Below are 24,000 nucleotides of genomic sequence, written 5' to 3'. Positions count from 1 at the left end.
CTCCGGAGAGGAGCTTGTTAAGTTCCTCGTCGTTGCGGATGGCCAGCTGCAGGTGACGTGGGATGATGCGAGTCTTCTTGTTGTCACGGGCGGCATTGCCGGCAAGCTCAAGGACTTCAGCAGCCAGGTACTCCATAACTGCCGCAAGGTACACGGGGGCACCAGCACCCACGCGCTCGGCGTAGTTGCCTTTCCTTAGAAGGCGATGAATCCTGCCGACCGGGAACTGGAGTCCAGCACGACTGGAACGGGACTTTGACTTTCCCTTCACCTTTCCTCCCTTGCCGCGTCCAGACATGATAATGGATGTTGTGGTAGTAGTAGTAGTAGTAGTAGTTGTTGTTGTTGGTGATAAATGAGGAGCGCGAGTACTCTAACCTCGTCGGTAGCTCTGCGAGCAAGTAGTGAATTTTGGGAAAAACGGCTATATATACGCGAGATCAGATCGGCCCAGAGCGCGTCTGGACCAATCAGGACGCTCGCTGAGGTGGCGACTCCTGATCCTGAGTAGGCACGCTAATATATATACCACTTTTCAACTGAGAAAACGCACACTCGTTCTCACAGCAGTACGGCGACACTATGCCTCCCAAAGCATCAGGAAAGGCTGCCAAGAAAGCTGGCAAGGCACAGAAGGCCATTGCCAAGGGCGACAAGAAGAAGAAGCGCAGGAGGAAGGAGAGCTACTCCATCTACATCTACAAGGTGCTCAAGCAAGTCCACCCAGACACTGGCGTGTCCTCCAAGGCCATGTCAATCATGAACTCGTTCGTGAATGACATTTTCGAGCGCATCGCTGCCGAGGCATCCCGCCTGGCACACTATAACAAGCGCTCCACCATCACCAGCCGGGAAATCCAGACCGCTGTCCGTCTTCTTCTGCCTGGTGAACTGGCAAAACACGCTGTTTCTGAAGGCACCAAGGCTGTTACCAAGTATACCTCCTCCAAGTAAACAGGCGGCCAGTATACTGCTGCCAGTATAAAATAATACCCGGCTCCATTGGAGCCACACTTGAAAAGGAAAAAAGATACGATATAGACAAATGCATTATTATTATAATTATTGTTATTATTATTAATATTATTATTATTATTATTTTTATTATTATTATTATTATTATTATTATTATTATTATTATTATTATTATTATCATTATTAATAATATTAATATTGTTGTTTTTATTATGATTATTATTATAATAATTATTGTATCATTATTATTATTATTATTATTATTATTATTATTATTATTATTATTATTATTATTATGCTTATTATTATCGTGATTATTATTCTGTGGAGATAAAGAAAAGATAAAAAAAAAATAGAGATAAAGAAAGATAAAAATTCTCCCAAGTGAAAGAGATATGGCCATGGAAGAGGGAATAATAATAATAATATAAAAAAAAAAAAAGGGGGGAAGGATATTGAGTTGAAAGTCGATACCTGATACTGAAAGATGGAAAATAAATATTTTCTTCCACAAAACCAAACAGATTGTCTATGAAAATTCTTTAATGAAAGAGATGTTTGGCCCTAAAAAGGGCCTAGATATTGCTGTTATGAAGATCATTCGTGGATGACTTCTTAGGCACGCTCGCCACGGATGCGACGAGCCAGTTGGATGTCCTTTGGCATGATAGTCACGCGCTTGGCATGGATGGCGCACAGGTTGGTATCCTCAAACAGACCCACGAGGTAAGCCTCGGAAGCTTCCTGGAGAGCCATGACAGCAGAGGACTGGAAGCGGAGGTCAGTCTTGAAATCCTGAGCAATTTCACGCACCAGGCGCTGGAAAGGCAGTTTCCTGATAAGCAGCTCAGTGCTCTTCTGATAACGGCGGATCTCACGGAGAGCAACGGTTCCAGGCCTGTAACGGTGGGGTTTCTTGACACCTCCAGTGGCTGGAGCAGACTTGCGAGCTGCCTTTGTAGCAAGCTGCTTGCGGGGCGCCTTGCCACCAGTGGACTTGCGAGCCGTTTGCTTGGTACGTGCCATAGTTGTGGTAACAACAACTCACAACGAACACTCAGCTGAGTCTGCCCGCGCTTCCCACAAAATCCCTTTATATATGAATCGGGTGGGCCCGACGACTCCAACCCTGCCTTGTGATTGGTCAGAAACGTCCAGTGAGGCTCATCGCCCACGCAGTCACCGCATGAAAGATGTGATCATTATTGTTAGTCTAATTCATTTTGTTCTTATTCTTATTCTTATTCTTATTCTTTCTTCCCTCATTCATAACAAATCTTGGAAAATATACAGCAGAACTGACATGTCATTTAAAATTCTAAGACAATTAGCAAGAAAGTTGTGATATTCTTATTTTTTTCATTCTTTTTATTCTATTTTTTTCTTATTCTTGTCATAATTAATATTGTTATCTTTATTATTTTCATTTTTTTTTATTATTCTTCCTTATCTTATTCTTATTTATCCTACTTTTAGAGAGATGAGGCTTGTGCGGTCACCCATCCAAGTTCTGCCCGGACCCCCTGCTTAACCTTGCTGATCCCGCCGTCAGCTGATTGGTCAAGAGCGGAGAACAAGGTGTTGGGAGGGCTTATTTCTCTTATTCTTATTCTTTCCTGTATTGTTGTTGCATTGTTGTGCTGAAAATGTTGGAAAATATGCACTAAAATTAACCCTTCATTCATAATTCTACGACAATTAGCAAGAGAGATATATTATTACTTTTTTCCCTTATTTTTGTTCTTTTTATTCTTAATCTTCTTTTTTTTATTATAGTTGTTATTGTTATTTTATTATTTTCGTTTTTCGTTCATTCTCCTCATTCTTATTGCTATTTTTTTCTATTCTCAGAGAGATGAGGCTTTTGTGGTCACCCATCCAAGTTCTTCCCGGACCCCCTGCTTAACTGCGCTGATCCCGCCGTTAGCTAATTGGCCAAGACCGGAGAACTAGGTGTTGGGAGGCCTTCTTTCTATTATTCTTATTCTTTCTTCCCCCATTCATATCGTTGTATTGGAAATGTTGGAAAATATACAAAAGAATTCACCCTTCTATGACAATTAGGAAGAAAGACATGGGATGCTTTCTTTCTTTTTTTTTATATTCCTTTATTGTAATTTTTCTTATTCTTGTTATAATAATTCTTACTGTTATCTTTATTACTTAAAATTTTCGTTCATTCTCCCTATTCTTATTCTTATTTTTTTTATTTATTTATTTTTTTTCAGACAGATGAGGCTTGTGTAGTCACCCATCCAAGTATTGCCCGAAACCCCTGCGTAATCTCGACGATTTCATTTGACAATACCTATTTACTTATTTATTTATTATTATATTTATTAAAAAAAAAAAAGAAGAAAAGAAGATGAAGAATAAGGTATGTAATCGAAATACTCTCTCTATACTGTAGCAATAGTTTAGCTGGATGTACTTGTATTGTGTCAAAAATACTTGCAATATCTGCAATTGTAACCTGCAGTGTCGGCATAATGCATAATTAAGCAATGAAAAGAAAAATTAATAAAAGAATAAATGAAAAAAAGAAAGAAAAAAAGATACAATTAACAATTAAATATATTAGCTACCCCTCTACGTTTCTTTATCACTGCAGAAAAATGGAAACATTTTAACGTAGACTTGTCAAAATTCAACTGAAATTAAGGGTTAAATAAGGATTGTCACCCCTTCCCCAGAGGATATTCATTGTCTTTTAATATATATATATATATATATATATATATATATATATATATATATATATATATATATATATATATATATATATATATATATATATATATATATATATATATATATATATATATATATATTCTTTTTATTTAAAGTCTTATTTAGAGAGAGAGAGAGAGAGAGAGAGAGGTAACGTCCTTGAGGATAGCAGCTCGTCTACGCTCCGCTCAGTGATCAGCGTTAGAATGTAATTCCTCATTTCTTTAAAAAAAAAAAAAAAAAAAAAAAAAACAGAAACTTTATTTAGGGGGCTTGCTGGAAACAAACTACAATGGAGGAAAGAACAATATGTCTGCTATATGACCCACCCAGTTAAATTTTCAAGAAGCAAACGCAAGTTGGAAAATACGAGGAAGATAAATTTTCATTTATATACGTTTTATGGTAATTTCTGCCACGCCTTCCTCTATTCATCAAACGTCACTGACACTTATTCCCTTTATTTTTTACTTTACAGAATCTTTTGTAGGGCAAGACTCTAGAGGATATGTGCTTTCATAAATTCTATAATGCTTTGCTTATCATAGAGACATAAAAAAAAAAAATAATAATAATAAAAATAAATAAATTAATTAATTTAAAAAATCAAAATAAATAGATATATAAATTAATTAATCAATCAAATAAATTTCTATGCTTCACCTTTATAGCATTCGTATGAATGTCAAAACAAAACAAAAAATATAAATATAAATAATAATATGAAAAAAAAAAATTACTAAATATATGAAAAATAGCATTACTACTACTACTACTACTACTACTACTACTGCTACTACTACTACTATTTTTTTTTTTTTTTTTATGTAGGAAGGACACTGGCCAAGGGCAACAAAAATGTAATAAAAAAAATGCCCACTGAAATGCCAGTCCCATACAGGGGTCAAAGCAGTGGTCAAAAAATGATGAATAAGTGTCTTGAAACCTCCCTCTTGAAGGAATTCAAGTCATAGGAAGGTGGAAATACGGAAGCAGGCAGGGAGTTCCAGAGTTTACCAGAGAAAGGGATGAATGATTGAGAATACTAGTTAACTCTTGCGTTAGAGAAGTGGACAGAATAGAGGTGAGAGAAAGAAGAAAGTCTTGTGCAGCGAGGCCACGGAAGGAGGGGAGGCATGCAGTTAGCAAGATCAGAAGAGCAGTTAGCATGAAAATAGCGGTAGAAGACAGCTAGATATGCAACATTGCGGCGGTGAGAGAGAAGCTGAAGACAGTCAGTTAGAGGAGAGGAGTTGATGAGACGAAAAGCTTTTGATTCCACCCTGTCTAGAAAAGCAGTATGAGTGGAACCCCCCTCAGACATGTGAAGCATACTCCATACATGGACGGATAAGGCCCTTGTACAGAGTTAGCAGCTGGGGGGGTGAGAAAAACTGGCGGAGACGTCTCAGAACACCTAACTTCATAAAAGCTGTTTTAGCTAGAGATGAGATGTGAAGTTTCCAGTTCAGATTATAAGTAAAGGACAGACCGAGGATGTTCAATGTAGAAGAGGGGGACAGTTGAGTGTCATTGAAGAAGAGGGGATAGTTGTCTGGAAGGTTGTGTCGAGTTGATAGATGGAGGAATTGATTTTTTGAGGCATTGAACAATATCAAGTTTGTTCTGCCCCAATGAGAAATTTTAGAAAGATCAGAAGTCAGGCGTTCTGTGGCTTCCCTGCGTGATATGTTTACCTCCTGAAGGGTTGGACGTCTATGAAAAGACGTGGAAAAGTGCAGGGTGGTATCTTCAGCGTAGGAGTGGATAGGACAAGAAGTTTGGTTTAGAAGATCATTAATGAATAATAAGAAGAGAGTGGGTGACAGGACAGAACCCTGAGGAACACCACTGTTAATTGATTTAGGAGAAGAACAGTGACCGTCTACCACAGCAGCAATAGAACGGTCAAAAAGGAAACTTGAGATGAAGTAAACAGAGAGAAGGATAGAAACCGTAGGAGGGTAGTTTGGAAATCAAAGCTTTGTGCCAGACTCTATCAAAAGCTTTTGATAATTATGTCCAAGGCAACAGCAAAAGTTTCACCAAAATCTCTAAAAGAGGATGACCAAGACTCAGTAAGGAAAGCCAGAAGATCACCAGTAGAGCGGCCTTGACGGAACCCATACTGGCGATCAGATAGAAGGTTGTGGAGTGATAGATGTTTAAGAATCTTCCTGTTGAAGATAGATTCAAAAACTTTAGATAGGCAGGAAATTAAAGCAATAGGATGGTAGTTTGAGGGATTAGAACGGTCACCCTTTTTAGGAACAGGTTGAATGTAAGTAAACTTCCAGCAAGAAGGAAAGGTAGTGTTGACAGACAGAGCTGAAAGAATTTGAATAGGCAAGGTGCAAGCATGGAGGCATTGTTTCGGAGAACAATAGGAGGGACCCCATCCGGTCCATAAGCCTTCCGAGGGTTTAGGCCAGCGAGGGCATGGAAAACATCATTGCGAAGAATTTTAATAGGTGGCATGAAGTTGTCAGAGGGTGGAGGAGAGGGAGGAACAAGCCCAGAATCGTCCAATGTAGAATTTTTAGCAAAGGTTTGAGCAAAGATTTCAGCTTTAGAAATAGATGCGATAGCAGTGGTGCCATCTGGTTGAAATAGAGTAGGGAAAGAAGAAGCAGCAAAGTTATTGGAGATACTTTTTGGCTAGATGCCAGAAATCACGAAGGGAGTTAGAGAGAGAGAGAGAGAGAGAGAGAGAGAGAGAGAGAGAGAGAGAGAGAGAGAGAGAGAGAGAGAGAGAGAGAGAGAGAGAATGTGTGTGTGTGTATATGTGTCGGTTGGGTTGTGAAGGATGGGAAAAACCAGCAAGCCTCGGCTCCACTGACTGATCGATACTTGAATGTAATTCAAGTAAGGCGAAGTTAGGTTAGATTAGGTCAGGTCAGGTTAAGTTAGGTTAGGTTAGGTTAATTTAGGTTAGGTTGTTAGTGTTAGTTTAGGGTAGTTTAGGTGATGTTACGTTATGTTAGGTTAGGTTAGGTTAAGTTAGGTTATGTTAGGTTAGGTTAGGCCAGCTTTGCTTAATTTAGGTTAGGTTAATTTAGGATATTATAGGTTAGGTTCATTTAGGTGAAGTTTGGTTACATTAGGTTAGGTAATGTTAATTTAAGTTAGATTAGGTTAGTCAGGTTAGGTGAAGTTAAGTTAGGTTAGGTTAGGAACAACAATAAAAAGAAAGGAGGAAGAAAAACAACAACAGCAACAACAACAACAACAACAACAACAGCAACAACAAAGTTAGGTTAAGCTAATTTAGGTTATGTTAAGTTTGGGTTAGTTTAGGGTAGTTTAGGTAATGTTACATTATGTTAGGTTAGGTTAGGTTAAATTTAATAAATAAATAAATAATAATAGTAATAATAAAAATAAGTAGATAAATAAATAAAAAAAAATCCATGAATATATAACACAAATCTTTAAAATATAAAAACATATGATAATTTATATTAGTTGAAAAAAATGAAATAAATGGAATAAGAAATTTAGAAAATTAATAATAATAATAATAATAATAATAATAATAATAATTATAATTATAAGAAGAAGAAGAAGAAGAAGAAGAAGAAGAAGAAGAAGAAGAAGAAGAAGAAGAAGAAGAAGAAGAAGAGGAAGAAGAAGAAGTAGAAAAAAAAACAAGAAGAAGAAGAAGAAAAAAAAGAAGAAGAAGAAGAAGAATAGTAGTAATAATAATATTAATAACAGCAATATTAAAATAATAATGTTAATACTATAAAAATAAAGAAACTTTAGATGAAAAAGAAAAACAATAAAAACAACAACTACAACAACAACAACAACAACAACAACAAGAACAACAATAACGACAACAACAACAACAACAACAACAACAACAACAACAACAACAACAACAACAACAACAACAACAACAACAAGAATAACACCGTGAATGAGAATTAATAATAAAAGAGAGCGAGAGAGAGAGAGAGAGAGAGAGAGAGAGAGAGAGAGAGAGAGAGAGAGAGAGAGAGAGAGAGAGAGAGAGAGAGAGATCCTTTTATGTAAGTATTTGTAAGTATTTTATTTATCTATTTATTTTATTTTTTTGCTTGCCTTATTGCATTAAGCGAGGTAAAAAAAAATGCAAAATGATGAATGAATAAGTAAAAAAAAATGTTGGAATGCCAACAACATATGGTGTTCCCAGGCGGTTACCCATCCAAGTACTAACCGGAACCAACGTTGCTTTTTTTCGCTGATCAGACGAGGAGCGGTGTATTCAACGTTGTGTGGTCGTTGGCCTTGGTGAGCTTGAATTTCCGACTATTAGAAGATTACACTATCTTCTTCTTCTTGTTCTTCTTCTGTTTCTCTTTTTTCTTCTTCATCTTCTTCTTCTTCTTCTTCGTCTTCTTCTTCTTCTTCTTCTTCTTCTTAATCTTCTTCTTCTTATTTTTTTTTTCTTCTTCTTCTTCTTCTTCTTCTTCTTCTTCTTCTTCTTCTTCTTCTTATTATTATTATTATTATTATTATTATTATTATTATTATTATTATTATTATTATTATTAATTTATTATCATTATCATTATTATTTGTATAGTAATAATGATAAGGAGAAGAAGAAGAAGAAGAATTTATTATTAAGAACAATGATGATGTGAGGTGGTAGCAGTAGTTAAGTGTGCTCTCGGCCCAGGAATGTCTGGGCCAATCACAGAACTGGCTGGGACGGGGACCCGTGATCCTGATCCAGTTGCGGGATGAAGCTTGTGTAGTCACCCATCCACGTTTTGCCCAGAGCCGTTGCTTAACCTCGTTGATCTTGAAAAGAATCTATGAAAAGAATAATAAGGATATATATATATATATATATATATATATATATATATATATATATATATATATATATATATATATATATATATATATATATATATATACACACACAGAGAAAGAGAGAGAGAGAGAGAGAGAGAGAGAGAGAGAGAGAGAGAGAGAGAGATGCTTTATTTGTCAATGGAAGCATTTTATTATTTGTTTTTCTTTTCTGCTTGCCTTATTGCATTGTTTTATCATCAAGGGAGGGAAAAAAATGCAAAATGATGAATAAATAAGGAAATAAAAATGTTGGAATGCCAACAACATCTGGTGTTCCCAGGCGGTCACCCATCCAAGTACTAACCGGACCCAACGTTGCTTAACTTCGCTGATCAGACGAGAAGCGGTGTATTCAACGTGGTGTGGTCGTTGGCTCTGATGAGCTTGACTTATCGACTATTTGAAGATGATGTTCTCCTGCTTAGTTATGAAAGCAACGCTTTTCATAGTATAGTTATAATTCTATATATACGAGTATATATATATATATATATATATATATATATATATATATATATATATATATATATATATATATATATATATATATATATATATATATATATATATATATATACATAAACCATACTGGAAGAGCAAGGAGTTAGTGTTAATAAATATATTTGTTTTTTCTTCCAACTAGAAGAGGGGAAACTGGTTATGCTACCAAATGGAAGATAGTTTCTGAAAATTAGAATATGAATTCAGTTGAAACATTACTTGATACTGAATGAATCTTGCGCATGCCTACAAGAAAAGAGTCAGGGGAGAAGGTATATTATCTCGGCATGCCTTAGCGCGCCGGAAAATCTTGCAACCCCTCCACCTTTATATTGAGTTTTATTCACATTTGTGCTTGTGTATGTGAATTTAGTCATAAATGTGCAGTTGCAGGGTCAACACTGAAACAGAAAACCTATGCATATGACCCGATAATGTTAAATTAAGTGAGAAAAACAGGGAAAATAGTAATTTACTACACGCACGACCGCTCTGGCTCAATATATACCGCGCGACGTCACGGCAATGGGGCCCCCGGCCGTCGGCATGACGTTCCGGTAGCGGTACCCCCCGAGGTAGTTAAGGAGCGGCCAGTACTGATGATGGGGACGGTAACCACACCATTCAGTGGAAGCCACTTCACCCCCCACACAGAGGTAGTTGGGTGCGGCAAGGGCTGGGCAGGAAGGTAGTCAAGAGATGGTGGGGCGGGGCCCTGGAAGCATCCATGCAGGAATCCCCATTCACCCCCCGCCACCAGCGACTTACCGCGTGCAGGCAGATGGTATTAGATTTGACCCCTCGTTGCGGTGAGGGAGCCTTTTCGAGCCTCTGTCATTGCACATCCTACCATCACGTCAATCATTATCACAAACCATCCTCTCCCTCCCCATGCATATAACACCACGACATTTTTTATATTATATTTATATATATATATATATATATATATATATATATATATATATATATATATATATATATATATATATATATATATATATATATATATATATATATGTATATGTGTGTATATGTGTATATGTATATATGTGTATATATGTATGTATATGTATATATGTATATATGTATGTATGTGTGTGTATGTGTATATATGTATATATATATATATATTTATATATATATATTTTTTTTTTTTTTTTTTTTTTTTTTTTTTTTTTTTAGCAGGGTGGCCTTTTTGCAGGACGAGTCACAGGACACAAGAAAAAAGGACCAACACCGCTTTTTTCACCCACCACATTACATCATACAATAAATATCCCGGCCATCACCAAATCACTCTACTACTATCCGTGGTTCGGAACCCACGTAAAACTGTAGGTCCCTCCGCTATACGGATGCAATTCTTCCTCTGTCCTTCTTTGAACCAATAAAAAGCACAAAAAAACCCTTTTTACTCTGACTGTCCTTCACTCCTCTTTCACAACCTGATAATGCAGGCTCTGGATAGTCTGGCCCCTAACTTGTGCGTGGTTTGGCCCGGGGATTTGGGTGCGTGGGCGGCGTCCGTGGCTGTGGCTGTGTTGGGCTTGGCTTGCTCGGTTGGTGGAGGACTCTCCTGCTTTCCCCGATAAAGCCCTTGTCTTCCTGGCCATCTTAGAATGAATATAACACGTTAAAAAAAAAAAATAAATAAATAAATAAAAAACATAAAAAAAAGATGTCCCTCCTAATTCAAATTGCGCCTGGGTCAAGCCCCAGTGACTATTTCTCCTACTACAATTCCCTTCTTATCACCCCCCTATTCTTCCCACTATCCCCACTTCTCCCTCCCCATCTTTTCTCTCTTTGTTATGTTATGTTATTTTGAGGCACATTCGTGAGCTTCCTGTTAGACCGTTCTTACGTCGTACTAGCAGCTCTCATCACCATGACTGGCCGCGGCAAGGGAGGCAAGGGTCTTGGAAAGGGAGGCGCCAAGCGTCACCGTAAGGTTCTGCGTGATAACATCCAGGGAATCACCAAGCCTGCTATCCGTCGTCTAGCTCGCCGAGGTGGCGTCAAGCGCATCTCTGGTCTCATCTACGAGGAGACTCGTGGGGTGCTCAAGGTGTTCCTTGAGAACGTTATCAGGGATGCTGTCACCTATACCGAGCACGCCAAGCGTAAGACCGTTACTGCCATGGACGTTGTCTACGCCCTCAAGCGTCAGGGCCGTACCCTGTACGGATTTGGTGGTTAAATCGCTCCATTATTGAGATGGTGCCAGCTATTCAGCTTGCATTATCATCATTGAATAACATCATCTCCCGGACCTTTTTAAGGTCCACAAACATGAAAAGAAAGAAGGACCATAGACTACTATTATTACTACTACTTTCTCATAACCATGTTCACTATCACTATCTGAGCTAAGAAAAGAAACCATTATTAATTATAACCATCTTTCTCACTTCATCAGGTCTTCTCCAAGTATTATTATTATTATCATTATTATTATTATTATTATTATTATTATTATTATCATTATTATTATTATTATTATTATTATTATTATTATTATTATTATTATTATTATTATCATTGACTTATTTCAATGATCACGCCCCTCATCGTTCTCAGTTTCTCATAAAACAAAATATACATTGAGATGAAAAAGACGCTCAACATATCACAATAGGCAACACATCTAATCAACTCTCCACTGTGACACACAGCAGGTACATTAGTAGAAATATAGTATACACTACTTGCTTATTATTGATATACCAGTATAGTCTACACAACTCTCTAGATGTTTGAACGTGTGGCTCCGAAGAGGAGCCGGATTGATGGTGATATTGGCTGAAGGGGAGGGAGGCCCTTTATTTACTTCTTCTCAGTCTTCTTGGGAAGGAGCACGGCCTGAATGTTGGGCAGCACGCCACCCTGTGCAATGGTGACTCCGGAGAGGAGCTTGTTAAGTTCCTCGTCGTTGCGGATGGCCAGCTGCAGGTGACGTGGGATGATGCGAGTCTTCTTGTTGTCACGGGCGGCATTGCCGGCAAGCTCAAGGACTTCAGCAGCCAGGTACTCCATAACTGCCGCAAGGTACACGGGGGCACCAGCACCCACGCGCTCGGCGTAGTTGCCTTTCCTTAGAAGGCGATGAATCCTGCCGACCGGGAACTGGAGTCCAGCACGACTGGAACGGGACTTTGACTTTCCCTTCACCTTTCCTCCCTTGCCGCGTCCAGACATGATAATGGATGTTGTGGTAGTAGTAGTAGTAGTAGTAGTTGTTGTTGTTGGTGATAAATGAGGAGCGCGAGTACTCTAACCTCGTCGGTAGCTCTGCGAGCAAGTAGTGAATTTTGGGAAAAACGGCTATATATACGCGAGATCAGATCGGCCCAGAGCGCGTCTGGACCAATCAGGACGCTCGCTGAGGTGGCGACTCCTGATCCTGAGTAGGCACGCTAATATATATACCACTTTTCAACTGAGAAAACGCACACTCGTTCTCACAGCAGTACGGCGACACTATGCCTCCCAAAGCATCAGGAAAGGCTGCCAAGAAAGCTGGCAAGGCACAGAAGGCCATTGCCAAGGGCGACAAGAAGAAGAAGCGCAGGAGGAAGGAGAGCTACTCCATCTACATCTACAAGGTGCTCAAGCAAGTCCACCCAGACACTGGCGTGTCCTCCAAGGCCATGTCAATCATGAACTCGTTCGTGAATGACATTTTCGAGCGCATCGCTGCCGAGGCATCCCGCCTGGCACACTATAACAAGCGCTCCACCATCACCAGCCGGGAAATCCAGACCGCTGTCCGTCTTCTTCTGCCTGGTGAACTGGCAAAACACGCTGTTTCTGAAGGCACCAAGGCTGTTACCAAGTATACCTCCTCCAAGTAAACAGGCGGCCAGTATACTGCTGCCAGTATAAAATAATACCCGGCTCCATTGGAGCCACACTTGAAAAGGAAAAAAGATACGATATAGACAAATGCATTATTATTATAATTATTGTTATTATTATTAATATTATTATTATTATTATTTTTATTATTATTATTATTATTATTATTATTATTATTATTATTATTATTATTATCATTATTAATAATATTAATATTGTTGTTTTTATTATGATTATTATTATAATAATTATTGTATCATTATTATTATTATTATTATTATTATTATTATTATTATTATTATTATGCTTATTATTATCGTGATTATTATTCTGTGGAGATAAAGAAAAGATAAAAAAAAAATAGAGATAAAGAAAGATAAAAATTCTCCCAAGTGAAAGAGATATGGCCATGGAAGAGGGAATAATAATAATAATATAAAAAAAAAAAAAGGGGGGAAGGATATTGAGTTGAAAGTCGATACCTGATACTGAAAGATGGAAAATAAATATTTTCTTCCACAAAACCAAACAGATTGTCTATGAAAATTCTTTAATGAAAGAGATGTTTGGCCCTAAAAAGGGCCTAGATATTGCTGTTATGAAGATCATTCGTGGATGACTTCTTAGGCACGCTCGCCACGGATGCGACGAGCCAGTTGGATGTCCTTTGGCATGATAGTCACGCGCTTGGCATGGATGGCGCACAGGTTGGTATCCTCAAACAGACCCACGAGGTAAGCCTCGGAAGCTTCCTGGAGAGCCATGACAGCAGAGGACTGGAAGCGGAGGTCAGTCTTGAAATCCTGAGCAATTTCACGCACCAGGCGCTGGAAAGGCAGTTTCCTGATAAGCAGCTCAGTGCTCTTCTGATAACGGCGGATCTCACGGAGAGCAACGGTTCCAGGCCTGTAACGGTGGGGTTTCTTGACACCTCCAGTGGCTGGAGCAGACTTGCGAGCTGCCTTTGTAGCAAGCTGCTTGCGGGGCGCCTTGCCACCAGTGGACTTGCGAGCCGTTTGCTTGGTACGTGCCATAGTTGTGGTAACAACAACTCACAACGAACACTCAGCTGAGTCTGCCCGCGTTTCAGTTTCAGTTTATTAAAGAAAGTTACATGAAAAAATGGGGAACAAGATATACAATAGTCAAAGGGGGGGGGGAGGGGGTTACAAAGTAGGGGAGAAACACAGAAAAATTACAGGAAAGAAAGTGGCCGGGCGGTCCGGCTAGCTATTCTTACTACTAGTATGCCTGAGCTCTTTTTATTGGGCATATTTTGTAGTTTACATAATTATTTAACTATTTTACATAAATTAGAAATATTATGTACAAAATATACATTTATTTATATCTGGGCAAGGGAGCGTCTTGCCCTTCAGTGATGAGGAGGCTTCTGGGGAACCAGGCATGTTGCTGGTTCGGTGCCTCCTCGTGTAGCCTCAGGACATTCCTAATGTATTCCCCGTCATCGTCCTTCAGGCGTTGCCACACCGCCTCAGCCATGAGGTGCAGCCTGACGTTGATGGCGGGGAGGGATGCTCGATGGTGGAGTTCTTCACTGGTGATGAAATCCTGCCAATTGGTATTGAAGATGAAGCGGAGCGCTGAGTTCTGAACCTTCTGGAGCCGACTGATGGCCCGCCTGCTCATGGCGTGAGTGGGGATCGGTGGGTAAGTGAGGACAGGGATCACCAGGGCCTTCACCAGGTGGAGTTTTATGCCTTCCTCCAGGTCCCGGAACCTGTACAGGGAAGCTAGCGCTGAACGGGCTTGTGCAACCCGTGCCGTGATGTGGGTGGTGTAGCCCCTGCCCGTGACCCTGAGGCCCAGGATGGAGCCCTGCCTCTTGAAGGCGACTGGCTCCCCCTGCACATGGAGGGGGACTGGCCGGTGTGCCGCCATGGGGATGACGGTGAACTTGGCAAGATTTGTCCTTATTTTCCACCGTTTCTCGAAGTCATTGACCCTGGTGATCTCCCTCTCGGTGCGAGCGTTGAGCATGGCTCCAGACCTGCCAGGATGAAACACGACCTGCGAGACATCATCTGCGTAGAGGATGTTGGTACCAGCTGCTGAGCCCGGATAGTCGCTGGTGTAGATGGTGTAGAGGGTGGGAGAGAGGACACTGCCCTGGGGCACGCCACTCTCTAGGCCGAACACTGGGCCGAGGTGGGAGCCGACTTTAATCCTCGCCGTCCTGTCCGCCAGGAAGTCGCAAAGCAGTCTGGTAACTGGGTCTGGGAGACCCAGCTGTAGCACCTTGTACTTGAGTCCAAGGTGCCACACTTTGTCAAACGCTTTGCTTACATCCCGGAGGACGAGGTGGCATCGGAAGCGGGAGGCCTGGTGTAGAGCCAGTGTCTCCGTGGCCACAGCTATGGCGTGGGTTGTCCCTCTCCCCCTCCGAAAGCCGAACTGCCCAGGGTGGTAGAGGCTGTGTCCATCCAGGTGGTCCCGAAGCCTGCTCGTGACAATTCTCTCGAACATTTTCCCTGGGACTTCCAGAAGGGAGATGGGCCTATAGCTGGCAGGACTGGTGGGAACCTTTCCAGGTTTCACCACCAGCCGCATCTCCGCTTCCTTCCAGCCGTCAGGGAAGTATCCAGCTGACAGGGAGGCGTTTAGAATCTCCTGCAGTCTGTCCAAGGCACTGACTGGGAGATGGGAGAGGATTGTCTTGTTGATCCCACTCTTGCCGGGGCAGGTGGCCTTGGTGGACCGGATGGCCCGGGTCAGCTCCAGAGACGAGATCCGGCAGTTAAGCGGGGAATCGCCTCGCAGTCTGGTGGGGTCAGCTGCTCCGTACGGGTGCGTGTCTTGGATGCGAGGTCTAAGGCGATCCAGCACGTCTTCTTCGTCGGAGTCTAACTCGTCCTCCTCCTGGAATACCCTCTCCCAGGTGGAGGTGTGGAGACGAGCTTTGTCAGCGTCTGAGTAATGTTTATGTCCTTGGTCGTCAATTAAGTATGAGTCTGGTTTTACTGAGCGTCCTGAAAGCTGTTTAACTTTTTTCCAGAAGACCCTGGGGTTTTTGTGGCTTGCAGCTAAGCTGGCAAGCCTGCTTCCCCAGTGATCCTTGGATTCCTGTCGTCTTCTGTCTGTCAATGTGTGTCTCAACTGTATGTAGCGACGGTAATTGTCAATTGTCCATCCAGTCTGGGAAGCCTGTTCCCTTAGCGCGTCGAACTGAATTCTAGTTATTTGTGTCAGTCGGGAGGGTCTGGGTTGCGGGTCTACTCTGTACGTGGTCTTAGGTATGTGTCTGTCAGCTGTCGTCTTAACAGTATAAGTCCAAGTCTGCAAAGCTCTGTCTATTTCCTCAAGGGAAGCTTGGGAAATGTCATGATAATTAGTCATCTGAAGTCCATTGTCATTAGTGAATTGTTCCCAGTCTGTCCTATGGTATGCGTAGGTCGGCAGTGTGGGAGTGAGTAAAGGAGAGGTAGAAATGTCAAGAATTAGGGGAATATGGTCACTTGTGGTGAGAGGTCCTGGTGTAATGGTGTAGTGGAGAAAGTTAAGGCGGTTAGTAAGAACAATGTCAGGAGAAGAAGATGAGAGAGGTCCGTAATAGGTGGGGAAGTCAGGTCCAATGTGTTTTGCAGTTTGTCGTCTGAGATAGTCGATGAGGTCTCGTCCTACTTGGTTGGTTGTCGCTGTACCTAATGTCGGGTGTCGAGCGTTGAGATCCCCAGCTAAAAAAACAGGGGATTGTCTGCGTAATAATCTAAGAAAGTCAGGGTGGGGAATAAAAGGTCTTCGCGGAGGAAGGTATGATGTGGCTATTGTGAGGGGGCCGTCTGGAGACTCTATTACTACGGCAAGAGTCTCTGAGAGGAAGTCATCCTCAATCCTATGCCTAATTGTCTTCCTAATTGCAATAGCCACTCCGTCCATCTGTTCGTTGCTGAAATTTTGTTGGTAGGTCCTAAAGCCTGGGATTTTTAATCGTTTTTCGTCCTTTAGTCCATGACTGTTGATAAGAACAATGTCTGGGTCAAACTGTCTGTACGTATTAATCAAGTCAAACTTACGTGTGTCCCATGTCAAGACGTTGTGCTGGATCACCCTGAGACGACGCATCATTTTCGGTAGCTACGCGTCCTTCTTGGTGTGTGGGAGTTCCGAAGATGATCCGGGAGAGGGCCATTGGTGAGGGAGGCAAAGAGCCTGGGCTCCACCGACTTACAGAGCCGGTGAAAGGGGCCTTTGGTGTTCTTCAGCCACTGAAGGACATCCTCCGTGGCGTTGTGTTCCCCATTGTGGCCGACTTTGAAGCGACCTTCCTGGATCCCCTTGTGGATCTTGGGTCCGGTGAGGGGGGAAGGCCAGGTGTCGTCGTTTGACTTTATAACAGTTACTGCGATACGGGGGGCGTCGTACGGTTGCTGGGACTGTTGGCCATGTTCTGTATCCTCTTCCTCGGAGTCATCTTCCTCTTCGTCAGAAGACTGAGCACGCTCGTCCTCCGAGTCAGGCTTCTGCGTGATGGGAGGTGGATTGTGAGTAGCAGAGCTTGAGGAGTGAGGGGATGTCTCGTCACTTGTGAGACATTTTATGATGGCGAGAGAGGGCACTGTCTGGGGTAGTTTGACGTCCGGCAGGCCGTTCATAGCAAGGCCTTCCGAGAGAGTCCTCTGGAAGGTCCCCGGAGTTGCAGCTTCTGCCATGTGTGCATGAAGCACACACAGTACACCCTTGAGACTGATCTTGCTCAAGTCACTAGCTGGTTGAGTGCCTGCAGAAGAGGCTGCTAGGGAGTAAGTGGCTGGCTTGGTTCTTTCACTTTTCAGTAGGTCTGTCTTCTCCCTCAAGGCTCTCTTTCTCACTGGACACCTCATAGCTCGGGCACTATGGTTTTGCCCACAGTGAAGACAACGTTTCTCAGCAGCCCTGCAGTCTCGGAAAGTGTGGTCTTCTTGGCCACACTCGGAGCACACTTGGTAGGAAGAGGGCTTGTGGCAAAATCTTGTTTCATGTTCCTCTACTGCATAGCACTTGTTGCATGTCATCAAGGGGACGTAAACCTCTTCCTCTATTTGTGACGGGGCTACCGAGAGGCAGAACATGAGCAAGCCATGTTCCTTGGCCTTTCGTGCCATGTCACCGGTGGTGAAGGTGATTTTAATGGTCTTCGACCTCGGGAACTTGAAGATTTCCACCACCTTTGCCCATGATTGACGACTCTCAATATCTTCTTTGATATCCTCCGGGGAGTTGTCATAGACTAGCTCATCTAGCCTCAGGCACACAACTGTGCGCCTGGACTTGAGCTCTGGAGGCATGATGGGCGTGAAATCACTGTCAGCAAGAGTTTGCAGCATGCTGGGACTGAAGATGTTGTCTGCATCCTTGTCAGTTGCAGTCAGCACAATGATTGCATCCCATGAGGAGATGAGTCTTGTGGGCTTTACCGCAGGGCTGAGGATACCAAGGAGCTGACGCTTGGAGGCCAACTCCTTGGGCCGGGGGTGTTTTATCTTCACCCGTCCCATCTTGTTACTGAAGCTGGGTGTCTGCCATATGGGGCAACAGAAGCCGACTCTGGGAGGACAGGATTGCCGAGGTGCACAGCAGTAAAAGTATCTGGGTTCTGGATACAACAGTGCACCAGACTAAGTTGGTAAAAACACGTCACAGCACAGGGACAGGGTGGAAACGGGGGGGGGAGGGGAGACGCACTGGGGAAGCAAATCACCCTCCGGGGGAAAGGGGAGACACTCTGGGGGGAGGGGACACACTGGGGGAATTATCCTGGGCACTGGGGAGAGGGGGAGCCACTGAGGGAAGGAAGCACTTCAGAGTATATCCGTGGAATGAGGTGTTAATCCTGGGCACAGTGGTGGGGAGGGGGAAAACATCCTGGGCACAGGGAAGCATTCGAGGGGGGCGGGGATAATCCTGGGCACTGGGGAAGGGAGGGGGAATACATCCTGGGCACTAGGGAACACTCGTGGGTAGCGGGTTAATCCTGGGCACTGGGGAATGGAGGGGGAGTACTGGGGATAATCCTGGGCACAAGGGGATGGGGAAGCACTGGGCGAGTCCTGGGCACAAGGGGGGGGACACTGGGGGCTGGGGAAGCACTGGGGCGAATCCTGGGGACTGGGAAAGGGGGAAGCACTGGGGAGGGGGAGGGGGAAGCACTGGGGAGGTGGCGCAGAGGGAGGGGAGGAAAGCACTGGGAAGGGGAAGTAAATCCTGGGCACTGGGGAAGGGGGAACACGTCCTGGTCACTTGTTCATTGCTGTGATGAGTTGTTGTGGAAGCCTGGAGGTCTGGAATGTGTAGAGTGTGGCACTGGCACTGTGATAGTCTTGTGGCACTAGGGAGGCAAGGGTTTAATCCCTTGCACGGTGTGGCTGCAGGGGAGGGAAGAGTGAACCACTGGAGTGCATCGTCAGCTCAGGGGAGAGAGTGGCGGCTGCTGGATGCGTTGCAGGGTACGTGCGGTCCTTAGGAAGGACGAGAATCCTGTGAGGACTACAAAAACCCTCTTCCAAGCGGTGTCTCCTGTGCCAGGTAAGTATACTCTATCTCTGGCGGCTGGGTGGAGCGCGGCCGGGACCAGCAGCGGTGGCAAAAGGAGGTAGGGCCTTCACGATCCCGGTGTCTCCTGTGCCAGGTAAGTATGATTTCTGGGCGAGCGGGGAGCAGTGTTCAGCAACCCAAGTTTATGGATTCCTGTTGAGGAGGAGCAAGTTCCTCCTGCTGTAGGCGCCCTTAGAGGCAGCGGAGGTGTCGGGAAACGACCTGCCTGAGCAAGTCCTCCTGCCCGCGCTTCCCACAAAATCCCTTTATATATGAATCGGGTGGGCCCGACGACTCCAACCCTGCCTTGTGATTGGTCAGAAACGTCCAGTGAGGCTCATCGCCCACGCAGTCACCGCATGAAAGATGTGATCATTATTGTTAGTCTAATTCATTTTGTTCTTATTCTTATTCTTATTCTTATTCTTTCTTCCCTCATTCATAACAAATCTTGGAAAATATACAGCAGAACTGACATGTCATTTAAAATTCTAAGACAATTAGCAAGAAAGTTGTGATATTCTTATTTTTTTCATTCTTTTTATTCTATTTTTTTCTTATTCTTGTCATAATTAATATTGTTATCTTTATTATTTTCATTTTTTTTTATTATTCTTCCTTATCTTATTCTTATTTATCCTACTTTTAGAGAGATGAGGCTTGTGCGGTCACCCATCCAAGTTCTGCCCGGACCCCCTGCTTAACCTTGCTGATCCCGCCGTCAGCTGATTGGTCAAGAGCGGAGAACAAGGTGTTGGGAGGGCTTATTTCTCTTATTCTTATTCTTTCCTGTATTGTTGTTGCATTGTTGTGCTGAAAATGTTGGAAAATATGCACTAAAATTAACCCTTCATTCATAATTCTACGACAATTAGCAAGAGAGATATATTATTACTTTTTTCCCTTATTTTTGTTCTTTTTATTCTTAATCTTCTTTTTTTTATTATAGTTGTTATTGTTATTTTATTATTTTCGTTTTTCGTTCATTCTCCTCATTCTTATTGCTATTTTTTTCTATTCTCAGAGAGATGAGGCTTTTGTGGTCACCCATCCAAGTTCTTCCCGGACCCCCTGCTTAACTGCGCTGATCCCGCCGTTAGCTAATTGGCCAAGACCGGAGAACTAGGTGTTGGGAGGCCTTCTTTCTATTATTCTTATTCTTTCTTCCCCCATTCATATCGTTGTATTGGAAATGTTGGAAAATATACAAAAGAATTCACCCTTCTATGACAATTAGGAAGAAAGACATGGGATGCTTTCTTTCTTTTTTTTTATATTCCTTTATTGTAATTTTTCTTATTCTTGTTATAATAATTCTTACTGTTATCTTTATTACTTAAAATTTTCGTTCATTCTCCCTATTCTTATTCTTATTTTTTTTATTTATTTATTTTTTTTCAGACAGATGAGGCTTGTGTAGTCACCCATCCAAGTATTGCCCGAAACCCCTGCGTAATCTCGACGATTTCATTTGACAATACCTATTTACTTATTTATTTATTATTATATTTATTAAAAAAAAAAAAGAAGAAAAGAAGATGAAGAATAAGGTATGTAATCGAAATACTCTCTCTATACTGTAGCAATAGTTTAGCTGGATGTACTTGTATTGTGTCAAAAATACTTGCAATATCTGCAATTGTAACCTGCAGTGTCGGCATAATGCATAATTAAGCAATGAAAAGAAAAATTAATAAAAGAATAAATGAAAAAAAGAAAGAAAAAAAGATACAATTAACAATTAAATATATTAGCTACCCCTCTACGTTTCTTTATCACTGCAGAAAAATGGAAACATTTTAACGTAGACTTGTCAAAATTCAACTGAAATTAAGGGTTAAATAAGGATTGTCACCCCTTCCCCAGAGGATATTCATTGTCTTTTAATATATATATATATATATATATATATATATATATATATATATATATATATATATATATATATATATATATATATATATATATATATATATATATATATATATATATATATATATATATATATATATTCTTTTTATTTAAAGTCTTATTTAGAGAGAGAGAGAGAGAGAGAGAGAGGTAACGTCCTTGAGGATAGCAGCTCGTCTACGCTCCGCTCAGTGATCAGCGTTAGAATGTAATTCCTCATTTCTTTAAAAAAAAAAAAAAAAAAAAAAAAACAGAAACTTTATTTAGGGGGCTTGCTGGAAACAAACTACAATGGAGGAAAGAACAATATGTCTGCTATATGACCCACCCAGTTAAATTTTCAAGAAGCAAACGCAAGTTGGAAAATACGAGGAAGATAAATTTTCATTTATATACGTTTTATGGTAATTTCTGCCACGCCTTCCTCTATTCATCAAACGTCACTGACACTTATTCCCTTTATTTTTTACTTTACAGAATCTTTTGTAGGGCAAGACTCTAGAGGATATGTGCTTTCATAAATTCTATAATGCTTTGCTTATCATAGAGACATAAAAAAAAAAAATAATAATAATAAAAATAAATAAATTAATTAATTTAAAAAATCAAAATAAATAGATATATAAATTAATTAATCAATCAAATAAATTTCTATGCTTCACCTTTATAGCATTCGTATGAATGTCAAAACAAAACAAAAAATATAAATATAAATAATAATATGAAAAAAAAAAATTACTAAATATATGAAAAATAGCATTACTACTACTACTACTACTACTACTACTACTGCTACTACTACTACTATTTTTTTTTTTTTTATGTAGGAAGGACACTGGCCAAGGGCAACAAAAATGTAATAAAAAAAATGCCCACTGAAATGCCAGTCCCATACAGGGGTCAAAGCAGTGGTCAAAAAATGATGAATAAGTGTCTTGAAACCTCCCTCTTGAAGGAATTCAAGTCATAGGAAGGTGGAAATACGGAAGCAGGCAGGGAGTTCCAGAGTTTACCAGAGAAAGGGATGAATGATTGAGAATACTAGTTAACTCTTGCGTTAGAGAAGTGGACAGAATAGAGGTGAGAGAAAGAAGAAAGTCTTGTGCAGCGAGGCCACGGAAGGAGGGGAGGCATGCAGTTAGCAAGATCAGAAGAGCAGTTAGCATGAAAATAGCGGTAGAAGACAGCTAGATATGCAACATTGCGGCGGTGAGAGAGAAGCTGAAGACAGTCAGTTAGAGGAGAGGAGTTGATGAGACGAAAAGCTTTTGATTCCACCCTGTCTAGAAAAGCAGTATGAGTGGAACCCCCCTCAGACATGTGAAGCATACTCCATACATGGACGGATAAGGCCCTTGTACAGAGTTAGCAGCTGGGGGGGTGAGAAAAACTGGCGGAGACGTCTCAGAACACCTAACTTCATAAAAGCTGTTTTAGCTAGAGATGAGATGTGAAGTTTCCAGTTCAGATTATAAGTAAAGGACAGACCGAGGATGTTCAATGTAGAAGAGGGGGACAGTTGAGTGTCATTGAAGAAGAGGGGATAGTTGTCTGGAAGGTTGTGTCGAGTTGATAGATGGAGGAATTGATTTTTTGAGGCATTGAACAATATCAAGTTTGTTCTGCCCCAATGAGAAATTTTAGAAAGATCAGAAGTCAGGCGTTCTGTGGCTTCCCTGCGTGATATGTTTACCTCCTGAAGGGTTGGACGTCTATGAAAAGACGTGGAAAAGTGCAGGGTGGTATCTTCAGCGTAGGAGTGGATAGGACAAGAAGTTTGGTTTAGAAGATCATTAATGAATAATAAGAAGAGAGTGGGTGACAGGACAGAACCCTGAGGAACACCACTGTTAATTGATTTAGGAGAAGAACAGTGACCGTCTACCACAGCAGCAATAGAACGGTCAAAAAGGAAACTTGAGATGAAGTAAACAGAGAGAAGGATAGAAACCGTAGGAGGGTAGTTTGGAAATCAAAGCTTTGTGCCAGACTCTATCAAAAGCTTTTGATAATTATGTCCAAGGCAACAGCAAAAGTTTCACCAAAATCTCTAAAAGAGGATGACCAAGACTCAGTAAGGAAAGCCAGAAGATCACCAGTAGAGCGGCCTTGACGGAACCCATACTGGCGATCAGATAGAAGGTTGTGGAGTGATAGATGTTTAAGAATCTTCCTGTTGAAGATAGATTCAAAAACTTTAGATAGGCAGGAAATTAAAGCAATAGGATGGTAGTTTGAGGGATTAGAACGGTCACCCTTTTTAGGAACAGGTTGAATGTAAGTAAACTTCCAGCAAGAAGGAAAGGTAGTGTTGACAGACAGAGCTGAAAGAATTTGAATAGGCAAGGTGCAAGCATGGAGGCATTGTTTCGGAGAACAATAGGAGGGACCCCATCCGGTCCATAAGCCTTCCGAGGGTTTAGGCCAGCGAGGGCATGGAAAACATCATTGCGAAGAATTTTAATAGGTGGCATGAAGTTGTCAGAGGGTGGAGGAGAGGGAGGAACAAGCCCAGAATCGTCCAATGTAGAATTTTTAGCAAAGGTTTGAGCAAAGATTTCAGCTTTAGAAATAGATGCGATAGCAGTGGTGCCATCTGGTTGAAATAGAGTAGGGAAAGAAGAAGCAGCAAAGTTATTG

General features: G+C 41.5%; 1 non-coding gene and 1 pseudogene across 1 annotated transcript; both read right to left on the bottom strand.

Moving 5' to 3' along the window:
* Positions 1–7,860: 7,860 nt before the first annotated feature.
* On the bottom strand, positions 7,861–7,979 carry LOC135099194 (5S ribosomal RNA; annotated as a pseudogene).
* An 832-nt stretch (positions 7,980–8,811) lies between these two features.
* Positions 8,812–8,930, bottom strand: LOC135099210 (5S ribosomal RNA). The gene has a single exon (XR_010267784.1). It is a non-coding gene; the product is annotated as a 5S ribosomal RNA (ribosomal RNA).
* Between the last annotated feature and the right edge of the window lie 15,070 nt (positions 8,931–24,000).

The sequence above is a fragment of the Scylla paramamosain genome, unplaced genomic scaffold, assembly GCF_035594125.1.
Source record: "Scylla paramamosain isolate STU-SP2022 unplaced genomic scaffold, ASM3559412v1 Contig110, whole genome shotgun sequence".
In the NCBI taxonomy this organism is placed as follows: Eukaryota; Metazoa; Arthropoda; class Malacostraca; order Decapoda; family Portunidae; genus Scylla; species Scylla paramamosain.
This window is presented reverse-complemented; position numbering and strand designations above follow the sequence as displayed.